Genomic DNA, 6394 nt, shown 5'->3' with positions numbered 1-6394 from the left:
TGAGCCACCATGTGGTTGCTGGGATTTGAACTCCAGATCTTTGGAAGAGCAGTCGGGTGCTCTTACCCACTGAGCCATCTCACCAGCCCCGCAGTAATATTTTTAAGGTTTTATTTAGTTCATCTTCAAATCATTAACTAATGTAGATTGCACCATTCCTCTAACAAATACAACCCCATGGCTTGGCAGTGCAGGAAATGAATACTTGTAGCTTGGCCCTTATTATCCTCTAGACAGCTGTGAAACTAAATAAAGTAAGAGGTGAGATCTACAGTTTCAAATTTCACCTCTTTTCCTATGTGCAGAATTGTCTGGGTTTAGTGAGAAAGTTTTTCTTAGGCAATCTTGGACTAAATGAGAGGAAATATTAGAATTCAAGGGAGAGCAAAAGATGCATTTTAGCAGTTGGAGTGGCAACATAGAGTTAGTATCTAAAATGAAGCATACTGTGTTTTCAGTGACCTTTGGGATTGTTGCCTCCGAGAGACATTGGCACAGGCAATGTAGATACCAAGGAAGAGAGTGCAGCGGTGCAACTCTGTGGGCAGTAACTCCAGTGCTGGCTCTGCTCCCCTGTACATGCCTAGGCTCTTCCACCCAGCTCAGGTATGCTTGTAATCGCTGGGGATTCTGGGATCGCGTTCCTATGCTCTGCATAGCCAAAAGCCAGAGTATTCCTGTTTCATTCCCAGTTTCACCACAAATGTAAACTTTTGCCAAATACCCCTTACGAGGACCCAGCATTTCTCCCTTGCAGACTCTCTTATAAGGTGTTGTTTATGTGAGAGTCTTGTGATTGGATAGCATAACTTTCTTCAACCAACTGGCAGCAATAATGTCCTAGACTTTCTTGTGAGACACTGTCTGTATGAGAGCCGTGATCTTCTCAGGAAGAGTTAGAAGTACATCTATTCTTAACAATCTTAACAAGACTCCTGGGGAAAACAATTCTTGCATAATATGCCACTCACAATGTTGCCATATGTTAACCTTCTCTTGAATGACCAGGAAGGCAAATCCAGGAAGGTGGAGTATGTGGGAGATGAGTGCTAGTTTTTCCAAATAGGGGGTTATAAGGTACCCTTTGCCAGCTGGAACACACAGCCCTGAGAGCTCTTCCAGTGGATGCCCAGATGGAGGTGAGGTGAGCTATTTTGTGGAAGGCTGAACTTTAACAGCAAAGCACTAAGGCAAGGGGACGGCTTACAGCTTTGCTCATTTGTAGAGCTAGTGTCTTGTTTTTAAATACTTCTCACTTTTTTTTTTTAAAGCTTTATTTATTTATTATATGTAATTACTCTGTAGCTGTCTTCAGACACTCCAGAAGAGGGCGTCAGATCTTGTTACAGATGGTTAAGGATGGTTATGAGCCACCATATGGTTGCTGGGATTTGAACTCAGGACCTTTGGAAGAGCAGTCGGGTGCTCTTACCCACTGAGCCATCTCACCAACCCACGTTTTCTTTTTATTTGTTTACTTTCTTCCCTCTCTCCTCCCTCCCTCCCCCCTCCTTCCCTCCCTCCCTCCCTCCCTCCCTCTCTCCCTTTGTTCTTTCTTTTCTTTTTTGAAACAGAGTCTCTCTGAGTAGCCTGGCTGACCTGGAACTTACTATGTAGTCCAGGCTGGCCTTGAACTCCCAGAGATCTGCCTGCCTCTGCCTCAGAAAGTTAGGATTAAAGGTATACGCCACCATATTGTGTTGTTTTTAGACATACTGAAAATTCTGTGGCTCACACTACAGTGCAAGCAACGGTAGGGACATAGTGAAAGCAAGGGTGGGGACAGCCCAGAGACACCACTGTCTTTCGCCACTGTCTTTCTTTGCTTTCTCTGTATCCTTTTCTCTAAAAATGACTCCTGTAGGGTCAATGGTGATTTATTCTGGTTTTTTTTTCTTTCCCCCCTTACTAGGTAATGTTTGAAGTTTAAACATTTTCCTGAAGCTCTGCTCAAAGGAAAGTTCACAGTAAACAGTGTCTAGATTCTTTCTATTGTGATTATAAATAGTACACTTCCACTCAAATAAGAGTTTAAAGCATCCTTTTAGGTCTTTGAATGAATTCATTAAACACTTAATAGAAATTTGCATTATTTGCTAGGGACTACAGATTTGAGGACAGTAGATACAATCGGCCTGAGGCCCTGGCAAGTCCTAGTCTCTAGGCACAGTTCAGCGGCTGTCAGTGGGGTGGCTGGCATCTGCTGAAGGCCTGAGGCACCCACGTGAGAGCTAAGAGCAGTCTATCTCAAGCTAATCACTCTCTGTTTTCCTTTGTATTCTCTAACCCTTTGTCTCCTCCCCACCCTAGCAGTCCTTTATTCAGGGAACAAGTCTTATTTCACATCTACATTTGGGAGTTCAAGCCCTACAATTCAAACCCCACATCCTGTCAATTAAGATCTCTGATTCAGAGGTCTTAAGCCACTGTAAGTACCACAGCGACCTGACCTTTGAGCTTTACTAATGAAGCTATAAAATGCTGTGCTAGGGGAAACATGGTGAACAACCCACTTGTTACAGGAACCCTGTGGTTTTGTGTTGAGCATTAACTGTAGAGAACCTAGGGTTGAGGAGAGGAGTAGGGAGAGATACGTCAGAAAGCGATGGCACAAAAGCAAGACGATGCTCTGGAGACATCTGGAAGGCAGATACAGGATTTGCTTGTGGGTGGCATGTGGGGCTAGGCAAGGGAGATGGCCAGTGCTTAACTAGGGATACAGGTGGATGCTGGGCTGTGCTCTGGTGAGAGATGGCCAACTAGTTTTTATTAAAGGTCTGACATTGTACTACTGTTAGGGTAGTCAGGACAGCAAGTGGTTTCCTCACACTGTGTTTAATAGAGATCCTACTACTGTGTTTCAGTTCACACATAGCATGCCTTCTGGGACACCAAAGTGATGAAGGAATACAGAGGGAGCTCGTGGGACTGGCAGTAATGCCTCTGCCACCTGTCACTCACAGCCTAGCCAGGCAGTGGTGAGAGAGGCCCATCTAGCAGAGGGTGATGACTGTATAGCTAATGAAAGGGGAGTAGGTGAAAAACTTGGTTCCCAAATTAAGGTTTGGGATATGGGAAACTAAAACTATTACATTAAAAAACCCTCAGTGTATTGTCTTAACAGAAATCATAAATTTAAGATGCATCTGATTATATGATTCCCCACTGTGCTTGTATAAAAGCAGAGCCAAACTGAAGGACAGTGATTATTATCTCAATAGCAAAACACATTCAGATTTTTAGGACTGTTAAATATTAAAAAATACCTCTCTTAAAGTCAATGATATATACCATACCCCGCCCCTCCCCCAATAAAACCCTCTAAACAACAACGGAAATAGAAACCAAACAAAAATAGCCACCACATTTCAACAGTCTTTGGGGACAGACTCTAGTACTTATATAGCAGTATTCAAAATAATGAATGTATAATAAAATACATGGCAAATACAACTTAATGGGCATTTTATTGAAATGTGTTAGTCATTTTTATCTAACTTATCAGACCTTAAGAAGAGTACAAAGGGACAAAGATTGCATGTGAGCATGTGGATTTCAGGGGAGAAAAAGAAACAAAACAGTCAAAGGAATGAAAGGAGTTGTGTTTGATAAAATGTGAAATGGACAAACTAGCTAAGAAAATGCAGGAAAGACCTATATAGTCACAATTAGAAATGGAAGAGGGGACCTGGGGTGATGGTTTAGTTGATCAAGCACTTGCTACACATATCATGAGGATCTGAGTTCAGATCCCCAAAGTTGTGTAAAAAGTCAGGCATAGTTTCATGCACTTGCAGTCCCAGGGCTGGAGAGTCTGAGACAGCAGGATCCTGGGCCTTGTTAGCCATCCAGTCCTGCCAGTTGGAGAACTCTAGGGTCAGTGAGAGACACTGTCTCAAATAATGATGTAGAGAGTCATTGAGGAGGCTACCCATGGCCTCCACAGGCGCACGCGCACGCACGCACGCACACACACACACACAGACACACACATAGACACACGCACACTCTCTCTCACACACACACTGGCATACCCACCCACACAAAAACATGTGATCCGATTATTTCCCCCTCTTTGGGAACAGAACCCATGATTTCACATCTCCTTCAGAGTGGAATCCAAAATCCATATGTGTCCCACAAGGTCTGGGATGATCCTAGCTCCCACTTCCTGTCTTATCACTGACTTCTCTGCTTCTAACACAGGGTTTCCAGTCTAGGTGCCACTGGCATGCACTTTATCTTGGAAGAGAGACCCAGTACTTTGCTGCATGTTTGGTGGCATACCTCATCTCCTTTCAACAGACTCCCGAGCCGTGACAGTCACTAATGTCTCCAAATGTTCCCTGTCCCCATTTAGAACAGTGGCTGTAGCATAGCAAGCAACCCTTTCCCTCAGGACCTTTAATGCATCTGTTCTTCCGGCTCACAACACTTTCTCACTCAGACTCTGTGACTACCTTGGGTCTCTGAACCAAGAAGCAGTTTAGCCACATTCTTTACCTGTGTCCCCACATAGTATTTCTCTGTTCCACTTCCTGTGGCCTGTTACAGTCACTGACTGTAGCTGGTGTTTCCTTCACACCAGGGAAGTAGACAGCTATCTGCTTGGAGTTTCTGGCTTGCCTGGCAGGTCTGTTTCCCACAAGCAAGGGCCATGTTTTGGTTTTAGTGCTGTCTCTACCATGTAAATTTGTCAATCTGAAGGTCATCAGTTTATTTAATAACTTGTTTTTTTCTTTTCAGTCAGGTCTTCTTATTTAGCCCATATCAACCAAGAGGTAGGTATCTAAGACTCTGTGCACCCTGCCACTTGTGAAATAAATAGGAAAGGAGTATTCGCTTGCCTGAAACCTCCATGTCCAATGCTTTGAGAAACAAATGGAATTCAAAAAGGTGTTCATTCTTCTTAACTGTAACAAAATAACTCAGAGAAATAAGTGAAAGAGACAAAAAAACTTAGTTTGGACTTGAGGTATTGACAGTCAGAGTTCAGGTGGTTCCACAGCTAGACCTTAGTATGGGCAGAGCAACGTGGCAGAGAACATGTGACAAGACTGCTTACACTATGGATGGGGGGTGGGGGAGGGGAGAGAGACGTGGGAGGGTTAGATGATAGGTAATAGATACATAGATGATAAATGACAGGTAGATGATAATTACATAGATGATAGATAGGTGATAGATACATTGATAGATGATAGATACATAGATAGGTGATAGATAATAGATGATAAATACATAGATGAGAGATACATAAGTGATAGATACATAGATGATAGGTAGATGATACATAGATGATAGATGATTGATACGTAGATGATAGATGATAGAAGACAAATTGATAGGTAGATAAATAGATATATGGATAGATCGATGGATGGATGGATACATGGATGATAGAGATTGATTGTGAGAAAAGGACTATGTACACATCCCTAGAGTCGGCATGTACTTCTCAAGGGCAGGTTGCCTGGCCTGGGATGTATTAATGGCAGCATACAGCAAACTTAGAGGTCTTGCTTGGGTGTGGGGCATGGGTGTGGGGGAAGAGCGGGGAGGGAGAGAGCTCATGTCTGGCCAGTGTTCCTGTGCTCTGGGCAGGCAGACGCTTTCCACTTGGACCTGGGTGGGCATCTGACTGTGTGAAGCCACTGACCCCACATGGTGAGGGGTGGACAAGGGGCAGCCCCTGATACCAGGGGCCCAGGGAGATACTCTCGGCCCCGGAGATACAAGAAGAGGGCAGAGGGAGAGAGGTTCCCACGCAGGCAAGAGTTCTTAGTCCAGTCTGTGGCTGGAGCACAGGAAGGCCTTCTGATGGGAGATTAGGCATGGCTCGTTAGGAGAAAGCCTATCCCATATTCCAAGCACAGCAGGCCTTGATGAACAGAGACAGTCTGTGGTTTTAGAGCTTTATTGTAGAAAGGCAGAGGGAAAGAGATTAAGTAGAAAGAGAGACCGGCCATGACCATGTGGAGAGAGGGAGAAAGGGAAAGAGAGAAAAGAGTTAGAGAGTAAGAAAAGTGAAGGCAGAGAGAGAGAGAGAGAGAGAGAGAGAAGCTTAGAGAGAGAGAGAGAGAGAGAGAGAGAGAGAGAGGAGAGCGCTAGGTGGGGCCAAGCAGCCCCTCTTATAGTGGACTTGTTATCTTGTTGCTAGGTAACTGGGAGGAGCCTATCCTGAAGGTCAGCAGCTTGGGACATTGTGTACTTGACTAAAAGCCACAAGCCTCTTCTTTGGGAGCTGTAACTTTACAGGAGCCACGAGGGAAAGCCTACCGAACCCATGTAGGTGGGAAATATCACCACCAGGTCCTACCGGGGTTCAGACCTCAACTGGACTGGAGACCAGACTGTCTGTATATAGCCCATTGCCCCACACTTGGGAAGTTGT

This window comes from Mus pahari, chromosome 13 (assembly GCF_900095145.1).
Source record: "Mus pahari chromosome 13, PAHARI_EIJ_v1.1, whole genome shotgun sequence".
NCBI lineage: Eukaryota > Metazoa > Chordata > Mammalia > Rodentia > Muridae > Mus > Mus pahari.
This window is presented reverse-complemented; position numbering follows the sequence as displayed.